Raw genomic sequence first — 11,702 nt, forward strand, 5'->3', positions numbered from 1 at the left:
ATCACCCCGTAGCATCATGTACCTAAAAATCTAACAATAACCACAATAAACAACCTCATTTTATAATTAAAAGGACATAAAAGCTAAGGAAAAGAGGCTAGAATGAGTGGTAAAATCACCACTCATCATTAGGGAAACCAAGATAAGTGTGCATCTCCAACCTCAAGTTAAGGAAGAAATAATCAAAACATTGATTGAGTATAAAGATGTCTTTGCATGGTCGTTTGACGATATGCCGGGCTTGAGCACTGATTTGGTAGTTCATAAATTGCCAACTGATCCAGCATTCCCTCCTGTCAAGCAAAAGATAAGAAAGTCCAAGACTGACATGAGTGTGAAGATCAAAGAAGAAATCACAAAGTAGCTTAATGCAAAGGTCGTTCGGGTCACTCGATATCCCACTTGGTTAGCTAATGTTGTGCTAGTACCAGAGAAGGATGGTAAGACCAGGGTATGTGTTGATTAATGTAATCTTAACAAAGTGAGCCCAAAGGATGATTTTCCATTGCTGAACATTCACATTGTGATAGATAATTATGCCAAGCATGAGATTGGGTCTTTTGTGGATTGGTACGCAGGATATCACCAGATGTTGATGGATGAGGAAGATGCAGAGAAGACAATGTTCATCACGCCATAGGGAACATATTTCTACCGGGTAATGCCATTTGGTTTGAAGAATGCTGGGAAAACTTACATGAGGGCGATGACTACAATATTTCATGACATGATATACAAGGAGATTGAGGCTTATGTATATGATGTTTTCATAAAGTTAAAGAAGCAGTCTGACTATGTCAAGGATTTGAGGAAGTTTTTCCAAAGGCTCCGCAGGTATAACCTCAAGCTCAACCCTGCAAAATGTGCATTAGGTATCCCCTATGGGAAACTGCTGGAATTCGTGGTTAGTGGACGCGGTATTATGTTGGATCCGTCAAAGATCAAAGCTATCCAATAGTTATCGCTGCCAAAGATTAAAACTGAGGTGATGAGTTTGCACGGAAGGCTAAATTACATCAACAAGTTTATTGCTCAGCTCACGACAACCTGTGAGCCTATCTTTAAGCTGCTGAAGAAGAATGCTACAGTCAAGTGGACTGATGAGTGTCAAGAAGCCTTCGATAAGATTAAGAGGTACCTGTCGAACCCACCTATGCTGGTCCCACCAGAGCCTGGGAGACCTTTAATTCTCTATTTGATAGTCTTGGATAATTCTTTTGGCTGTGTATTGGGTCAACATGACATCACGGGAAAGAAGGAGCAAGCAATCTATTATCTCAGTAAGAAGTTCACTCCCTAGGAGGTTACGTACACTCTTCTTGAGAGGACATGTTGCGCCCTGACTTGGGTGGCACAAAAGTTGAAGCATTGTCTTTCGTCCTACACTACTTACCTCATTTCTTGTATGGATCCTCTAAAGTATATCTTTCAGAAGCCTATGCTTACATGAAGACTTGCAAAGTGGCAGATTTTACTCACAGTGTTTGACATCATCTATTTGACTCAGACCGCGATGAAAGCCCAAGCCTTGGTCGACCACTTGGCCAAGAACCTAGTAGATGAAGAATACTTGCCATTGAAAACTTATTTTCCCGATGAAGAAGTGATGTATGTTAACGAGGTTGATCATAATGAAAAGTTAGGTTGGAAACTCTTCTTTGATGGGGCTACTAGCATGAAAGGTGTCAGAATAGGGGCTGTACTCATTTCTGAAATAGGGAAACACTACCTTGTAATAGCCCAGCTTTGATTTTTTGCACCAACAACATGGCTGAGTACGAAGCATGCATTTTGGGTTTGAGGTTAGCTGTAGACATGGTGGTCCAGGAGATATTGGTTGTGGGAGATTTAGATATGTTGGTTCACCAGATTCAAGGAGAATGGGAGACTCGGGATTTGAAGCTCATACCGTATCGATATTGTCTACACGATCTTTGTCAACGGTTCAGGTCGGTACATATTCCCAGGATTCGTAATGAGATTGCCGATGCCTTGGCTACTCTGGCGTCAATGTTACATCATCCATACAAAGCTTATGTTGACCCCGTGCATATCCAAGTTCGTGATCAACATGCTTATTATAATGTGGTTGAAGAGGAAATTGATGGTGAACCTTGGTTCCGTGATATCAAGGAAAACATCAAGTCGGAGGTATATCCAGTACATGCCACAGGTGATCAAAAGAGAACCATTTGACGTCTGGCTAGTGGATTTTTCTTAAGTGGGGGAATCTTGTACAAGAGGACTCCAGATCTAGGATTACTGAGGTGTGCAGATGCCAAACAAGCTTCGACTATCATGGCCGAAGTGCATTCCGGAGTTTGCGGGCCGCATATGAATGAGTATATCATAGCAAAGTAAATACTTCGAGCAGGTTATTATTGGCTCACCATGTAACGAGATTGCATTAGATTTGTTCGAAAATGTCATCAATGCCAGGTGCACGGTGATTTGATTCATTCCCCGCCATCTGCGTTGCACACAATGTCTGCACCTTGGCCCTTGGTTTCTTGGGGCATGGATGTCATTGGACCAATTGAGCTGATAGCATCGAATGGGCATAGGTTTATTCGGGTGGCCATTGATTACTTTACCAAGTGGATCGAAGCTGTAACTTTTAAGTCTGTGACGAAGAAGGCAATGGTGGATTTTGTTCATTCAAATATCATTTGTAGGTTTGGAATTCCTAAGTTAATCATCACAGGCATTGCTGCCAACCTCAATAGTCACTTGATGAAAGAGGTATGCCAACAGTTCAAGATTATGCATCGAAACTCCATTCCGGATCGTCCCAAGGCGAATGGGGCTGTAGAGGCCGCAAACAAGAATATAAAGAAGATACCTCGTAAGATGGTGTAAGGTTGTAGGCAATTGAATGAAAAGTTGCCTTTTGCCTTACTGGGTTATCGCACTACTATTCGCACTTCAGTAGGTGCAACTCCTTATTTTGTTGTATATGGAACTGAGGCAGTTATTCCACATCAGGCTGAAGATAAGGCAAGTTTGCCCAAAATTGGTGGGGGCCGTTCATTTTGACAAGAGTATTGCCCAATGGTGCTTTGTATTTAACAGACATAGAAGGCAAATGTGTAGAAATGGCTATCAATTCTAATGCAATTAAGAGGTACTGTGTATGATTTCTTTGCTTACCTTCAATTGCATTTTGTACTTGGCATGTTCGAAGTTTGAATGACGAAGGCATTTTGTTCTGCTACCCAAACACTTTTATCTTTTCTTAACCCTTTTGAGCCTTATTTGTTTTCTTTCATACCCCTCTTTTGGAATCAGGAGTAGAATTGGGAAATAAGAGAAAGAAAAAAAATGAAAAAAAAAATAAGAAGAAAAAGAAAAGGAAATAAAAGAAAAAAAGGAAAAAAAGAAAAAAAAAAAGAGGGAAGAAAATTAGGAAAAGCAACAAAAACAAACAACTTTTGTTTGATCTACGTTCAACCTGATTAATTTTAAGGATACGTAAGTAGCCTTACACGGTTCGGTCCCATCAAAATAAAAATCCAAAATTCCCCAGACCCAAAGAAACTGGTACAAAAGTTTTGGTTCTGCAAAAGATCTGATTCTAAAAGTGATAATTTTGAAGCCTTTTCATCTTAAATTATTCTGAGCCTTGATTCCATCCTTTCTTTCTAGCCTTGTCCAAAAGCCTACATACGGTCCAAAGAATGACCTCCCAATCAATCTTTGAGGATGCCAAGTCAAGCGAGATAAAGGTATGATTTACATCATGGGTAACACTTTGTTCATGGGCACAAAGGAAAAATGAATAAAATGAGAGAGTCTTTTTGGGGAAAACCCTCACGAGCATCGTAAGGCGATGGTGAGCTGAGAGAAAATTTAAAATAAGAGAGTCGTATTGGTGAAAACCCTCATTGGCACCGTAAGGCAATGGTGAATTGAGAGAACAAATGAGAGAGGCTTGTTGGTGAAAACCCTTCGAGGCACTACAAGTCAAAATGAGGCTCGTGACTTTACAGAGAAATTGGATCATGGAAAGCCCAGTTTTGAAGTATGAAGACATCACATGAACTGAAAATATGATTGGTTGGATGGATTAGGCTGATCAATTCAAAATGCATGTCATGATCAATTGAGCTAGCCTCTTCACTTAGATAAGTCCTTTTTTCCCATTCTTCTTCACATAGTCATCTTCGTTCAAATTTTTCCTTTGTTCTTTTTGCCAAAAATCAATTCACTGTGCTCTTCGAGTTTATCTTTAAGAGTCTCTTTCGAGTTAGCCCTTGTAAAACAAGTAGGAAAGGATTCAAAAGCCTACTACCAGCTCTTAAATTGCACAAAGCAGAGTTCGGGCAAGCACATCAGGAGTCACATGATTCAGAATGAACAGTAAGGTGATAACTGAAGTTCAGGTGATAAGGAGATTCTTGATTTTTGAGAAAATGCAAAGATTCAACAACTTTCCGAAATAAAACACAATGCAACAAGTGGGTGTAAGAGATATAGGTCATTCACAGATCAAACAATCCCTTGCTGGCTCGAAGCGACTAATCAAAATGAAGCATGGCAGTGGCAGAAGTGGACACGCAGCAATGATGCCACAAACTAACCACCACGTTTTCAAACTAACAAGATTTCATTTGTTAAAAATAGGGGCAAGGAAAATTTCTTCAATCTGCAGGGACCCTCCATGAGGAAAGCAGGGTTCAGGGGCAAGGAATTTTGTTCTTTCTGCAGAGATCCTCCAAGAAGAGAGAATGGATTAGATAAGTTCATTATCAGCTTCTTAGGACCTTCCTGGATAATAGGATTTAGTTTTAGGTTTTCAGGACCCTCCTGGATAAAGGAATTAGTTTTCAAGTTCTCAGGACCCTCCTAGATAATGGGATTTAGTTTTCAAGTTCTGAGGACCCTCCTGGATAATGGAATTTAGTTTTCAAGTTTTCAGGACCCTCATGGATAATGGGATTAGTTTTAAAGTTCTAAGGACCCTCCTAGATAATGAGATTTAGTTTTAGGTTTTCAGGACCCTCCTGGATAATGGGATTAGTTTACAAGTTCTCAGGACCCTCCTAGATAATGGAATTTAGTTTTCAAGTTCATAGGACCCTCCTAGATAATAGGATTTAGTTTTCAAGTTCTCAGGACCCTCCCGGATAATGGGATTTAATTTCAAATTTTTAAGGATTTAGTTTTACGTTTTGAGGACCCTCTTGGATAACAGGATTTAACTAGCATTCACAAATGTTCCTAGCACCAACTGGGCCAGAAGATTTTCCATGTGTCGTCTGTTTTGTTGTAATTGCAGGCGCCCACCTGGAGAACGAGGAAGTCCATTTCAAGTTTTAAGTCAGTGGCAGACGCCCACCTAGAAAATGAGGGAATTTCATTTCAAGTTTTAAGCAAGTCGCAGTCGCCGACCTGGAGAATGAGGGAATTCATTTTAAGGTTTAAGCAAGGCACAGGTGCTCACCTGGAGAATGAAGGAATTCATTTCATGTTTTAAGCAATCCACAGGTACCCACATGGAGAATGAGGGAATTCGTTTCATGTTTTAAGCAAGCCGCAGGTGCCCACTGTTGATACCCAATTTTTCCCTCATATATTTTGAAATGCGTATGTATACTTTCAAAATATTGTGGATACAGCTACAAACATGCAAAAGTGTTTTACAATTGTTTTTCTACAAATTTTTAAAGGGCCTAAATCCATTTATTTCTGCATTTTAATTACAAAAATGTTCAAAACTATTCCTCATATTATTTTATGATGATTTAATCATCTAAATTCATCATTTATGTGCATATGAGTGTTCTAATATTATAATTGCACTTTTTATAATTATATTAGCAGGTTTAAGACTATAATTGCATATTTTGCAAAAATAGCCTCTACATATGCATAACTACATTATCTATACAGAAAATGAATTTTTATATTATTATAATACTGAATAATTATTTTAGATCACCTTCATGCTTGGAAATCATTTTTATCATTTAATTAACTATTTTTAAAATTATTTTATTTAGTAAAAGGGGTATTTAAATAATAGCCCCTAATTTCACACCCAAAAGACCCTCCCCAATTCAATTTGATTGACCCAAGCCCAATTCAAACAACCCTAACCCAATTAAAAACCTACCCGACCCAATCCCCTTCTCATCCTTGTTGTTGATCTCTACGATTAGAAGCCCCTATTCATTCTTACCATTTTTAACTCAAACGACCCCCCTCTTAACCTAGTCATTTTTCACCAACAACCGCCCTATAACTCCTCTCCTCTCCATCTCTCTCTGAGACCCAACCCTAACCCTAGCTGCCGCCACCCAAAACCAGCCCTAATCCCTCCGATTCTCACTCGATCCATGGATTTCCATGTGTGTTTGAGACCCCTACTGGCCTCCTAGTTCCCTTGGTAGCTCGATTTTGTGATTTCATTTAATGATCTTGAAGAGATCTAGTCCAAATCTTATTCAAAACTCTCTAAGAGTCTGTCTATGGTCTGTGAGTGCTTACTTCGAAGTTTTACGGCTCAAATCTTTGATTCAAGACCAGATTCTCTTTACCCTTTCGTTTTTCTTCAAAACCCTAATGTTTGGACTTGAATCTGTCCAGATCCTTGTAGATCTGGAGCGATTCTGAATTCATCACTGATTTTTCCTTACGGTTCCCTTATTTCTTTACTGATTATTCAATTTTTAACACTGTGTTACTTTACGGTTTCCGTTTCCTTGTTATTTTTTTGTCGAATCTCTGTGTATCTAAAGTGTTTGCAAGTTTCCATGACCGTTTTCCATAAGAATTTTCTGATTCCCTACTGTTAATCAACTCTAAATATTTTTCAAAATTAGGGTTTCTGCTTCGTCTGTTTTTGCAAAAGGGTTTTCTAAAATTTCTCATGTTTTTGTTTAATCTTTCTGTAATGACTATGTTCCAAACTTGATTGTTTGACTATTTGTTGTTTGCTTCAACATGCCCGTTATTTGTTTTGAATAGTTGATTGACTGACTCAGCCGTCTATGGTTTCATGTTTGCTGAGATGATTTACTGTATTTTTCCTGCTTTCCTTAATTTTGGGATTCTTAATTGACATTCCTTGCCTAATAAGCATAAATTAGGGGGTGTTTGACCCCAGATTGGTCTCTAGTTACTTATGTTACCTTATTTGTGTGGTTAATTGTTTGGTTTCTGGTGTTCTGACCCTAATTGGCTGTCAGATTCATCTCTTGCTTTATTTGAAACTCAATCGGTGTTGTTTTAGGGTGTAACTCCCTGATTTTCTGCCCTGTCAAGCTTGATTGATTGTTTGATTGATTTCCTTGCCTAATTTGCAATGTTGAACCACCTTGCCTTATTTACTCTACACTACTCGACTCCTATAAATACATGACTCTGTTCAAACACAGATACACACAGACCTAAGGAAAAACACTTAAAAATTTCTTGCTCTCTCTCTCTATTGCAACCTACTGCTACTTGTCTACTGCACTATCTAGTATGCTGGAAGCCAAAGACTAGATCTTGGATCCTCTTTACTTCACTCTTTTATTGCAAATTTCTAACTGGTATACCTCTACTACTATCATTCAATTAATATGTGTGTCTCTCAACATGTTTATCTCTGTTTAAATCCATATATTTGTCAGCATGCTTATTTCTGTTCAAATCCATATGTTTACCAGCATGTCTACTTATGTTAAATCCTTATGTCTACTAACATGATTGCTTTTGTCTAGTCAATATGGTTACTTCTGTTCAATATGTATGTTCAATAGCCTGTCTAACTATGTGTTTCCTAGCATGTCTATCTGTGCCTGCTGCAGCCTAATACATGTGTTTACTACATAGCATGTTTACATCTGTTTTTAATTAGAACTATGTATCTCTACCTTCAACAGATTTGCATGTTTACTCATGTCTAAATTAGATATGTGTTTCATCTACTTACCTACTAGCATGCCTTATCTAGATGTTCACCTTTCACAACTTTGCTCCCCAGTCCCTACTGACCCTTTGTATGTGATCGTTTGATCCTCAGCATGCTCTGTCTTTGTGTTTGGTCACATAGTAATAGCTAACTTAATCCTATTTCTGAATGTTATTTGTTTGCTGGAACCTTTGCTTAAGTTCCAAGAATTGAATGACTCTATTTGCTTCTTGTTTCCTGAAAGTCTAAAACTACTTTCCTCAAAACTACTCTTGTAAATCACTGTCCACTTCAAACTCTTAGAGCATCTATCCGGCCCCTCCAGTGTGAGCATTGCTTTGGAGTCCATGAGACCCCTCTGATCTTTCACACACTGGCTGGCTATTCCACACTGCACATGCTGTTGATCTTTAAAGGGGGCCTTGGTGTGAGCACTGCCCTGGGTCCTTGAGGCCCTTGGGAACTTTGACACATTAAGATACCCTCCCTGGCACTATGAGATATGACATTTGAGACTGTTTGAAGGCCTGGTTCCCCAGGTTTTGCTTTGGGCCTATCCATGCTCCCTATAGTATACTACTATAATTCCTATAATTTATGTACATTTGGCTTGTAATATTAATTTCTTTGTAAACAGATATTGGGAAAAAATAGTAAAACTTGGAGGGATTTATACATATTTTTGTTGGGAATGGGTAGATACCATGCCTATAGGTTTTAAAATCAGTGTTTACATTCTAGTAACCATGCCTATAGGACATTGCAATTTTCGTCACTTGTGTTCATCCTAGATATCATGACTATAGGGTTCAAATCTACTTCTGCAATCAGAAATCATATCATTGTTCTGTTTGTCTGTTTTCATGCATTCTAGATACCATGCCTATAGGTTGAAAACTATCTTGCACTTTTAGATATCATGCATATAGGTTAAAAAATTAATTTCCGCATTTAGGAGCCTGTTAAATAGTTCACCGTATTCGACATTTAGAAACCATGCTTATAGAGTAAAATCAATCATGCATTCTGGAGATTTTGCTTGTAAGTCTAACATCAGTCTTTAAATGTCGATGAGGTTTTAAAATTAACCCCTGCGTTTGGCTACCATTGTCTAAAATCGGTCCTCACATCTAGAAAGCATGCCTGTATTATCTAATGAACCAAACTGCTTGTTTAAAATGGTTGTACTGATTTATTGTACTCCTGGTTGATGATTAGATACCAGGCTTATAGAATATCTGTATACGGTGAAATCGGAGAGTCCAATTTCTCGTCACTAAGGCACTCGGAAGATCACCTCGAAGGCTCGAGGCCGCGGAACCACCTCGAAGGCTCGAGGCCGCGGTCGAGTATCTTTCCTCGAGGGTTGACAACGCTCGACCCAGGGCAGTAATGATCACGGTAATGGGGGATACGGGGAGTTCCCGAGGCACGCGGCTAGGACTGACACAGTCTAGCGGGCTACTCTGAACCCAAATCAGGGCGTCTGTCAACCGTCCTATCCCCATATCTTTGTAATTAATGTATTTTGTACTGTGTGGGGATTCCCCTCCTATATAAAGGGAGTCCTTGCCATTTTGTAAGGTTCTGTTGCTTCAATTACTCCACACGAATATACAAGAACATTCTCTCTACTTTATAACATACTCTCTTGATATTATTGCTCTTATTTATTATCTTCGTCATTGTTCATCATTTATTGCTTATCATTTGCCATAAAGAGCTTTCTTTGATTTTATCATAACTGTTAGTCATACATCGATCGCCCCCGGTAGCTCACTGCCGAGCCACGGAATCGACCTCGAGGACCCCGAATCGACACGCTCGAGGCCCCGATTGTTAGCCTCTCGGTTTTACTATCGCCTTATCTTTAACTCTTATTTAGCTTCTATGTCTCACATGCATAGCATCAATTGCTTAACAACCGACATAAAAATAGATCACTTATTTTTAGAGTCCCATCAACAAATTTAATTGTTGTTACCATTTTCACGGTAAATAGTTTGGCGCCCATCGTGGGGCTAAAAATAATAGAGATCATTTTCTTGCTGGTTCCATTACACAACGCAAGTTATCTTTCACACTTTTTCTTGTCCAAAGATCTTTGATTTCAGGTAGGAATGTCTAATTCAGTAAACAATAATATAGAGAACCACAGAAAGAATGGTGTGGCTGTTGCAGGTGGTGGTGAGCCACCACAAAACCTTGAGAACGCACCAGGACCAATTCTGGTGGACGAAGCCTCATGCGACGCTCGACACGTCAAAATAAGATCCCACTCTAACAGGAGCATACACCAAGGCGACCAACAGGAAGCCCAAAAAACCCCTGCTCGGGGAGAACGGGAAGTTAGCCTTCATGTTATTTTTGAAATGTTGCAGGCACAACAGCTGGCTATTTCTCAGCTGCAAAGTCACCAAAAACCTCCTAGCAGAGTAGCACCGGGGACAGCTCCCCCGGCCGAACAGGTACCGGAGAGATCAAGCAATAATAGGTCGATGTCCGATCCCATCATCGTAAAGATGCTCGAGGACCTCACCAGAAGGATCGAATCGGGCGAGAAAATGATAGAAGCCAACGATAAGAAGGTCGAGACTTATAACTCCAGGGACGACCAAATTCCAGGAGCGCCCCCGATCTTGTAAGGTGTGGACTCAAAGAAGTTTGTACAGAAGTCGTTCCCATATGAAGCGGCCTCGAAACCCATTCCAAAGAAGTTTAGAATGCCCAACCGACATAAATATAACGGAACGTCAGACCCCAACGAGCATGTCACTGCCTACACTTGTGCAGTAAAGGGTAATGACCTAAGGGACAACGAGATCGAGTCCGTCCTGCTTAAAATGTTCGGGGAAGCGCTCTCTAAGGGGGCAATGATATGGTATCATAACTTGGCCCCAAACTCGATAGATTCCTTTGCTATGTTAGTTGATTCTTTCATCAAGGTACATGTTAGTGCCATCAAAGTAGCAACAAGTAAATCTGCCGTCTTCAAAATTAAACAGAGAGATAATGAGATGTTGCGAGAGTTCGTATCTCGCTTCCAAATGGAACGAATAGAACTGCCACCGGTCTCTAACGATTAGGCGATGTGGGCCTTCACTCATCGTCTGAACGAACGAAGCTCGGTGGCTTGAAACAACTGAAGCAAAACCTAGTCAAGTACCCGGTCGTGACTTGGTTGGATGTTCGTAACTGATACCAGTCAAAAATCAGGGCTGAGGGCAACCAGCTGGGGGCCCCCTCGGGCTCAGTATATCCATGCTGGCTTCTGGCAAAAGAGCCAAAACCAAACAAAGAAAGGTACCAGCCATACATCGAAGATAGGAAAAACACTCCGAGGCGCAACGTACCCCGCAATGATCGAAGGATGGATCGAGAGCAGAATCATCAGGGAATCGCCAACAGAGCCGGGTTTGATAGGCACACGAGGCTAGTAGAGGCACCTCGCCTGTCAGAGTACAACTTCAACGTCGATGTATCAGGCATCATGTTCGCCATCAGCAAAATCAGAGATGCCAAGTGGCTAAGGCCTGTGCAATCGGATCCTTCGCAAAGGAATCATAATTTAATGTGTGAGTTTCACCACGCACATGGCCACAGGACGGAGGATTGCCACCAGCTCCGAGAAGAAGTAGCCAGACTACTCAATAAAGGTCACCTCCAAGAATTCTTAAGTGATCGGGCCAAAAATCAGTTCCGGGAAAGAGAGGCGGCCAAGAAGAGCGAAGAAAATGAGCCACAGCATGTCATCCACATGATCTTGGGAGGCATCGATGCTCCGCAGGAACCCATGATGAGA

This window comes from Nicotiana attenuata, unplaced genomic scaffold (assembly GCF_001879085.1).
Source record: "Nicotiana attenuata strain UT unplaced genomic scaffold, NIATTr2, whole genome shotgun sequence".
In the NCBI taxonomy this organism is placed as follows: domain Eukaryota; kingdom Viridiplantae; phylum Streptophyta; class Magnoliopsida; order Solanales; family Solanaceae; genus Nicotiana; species Nicotiana attenuata.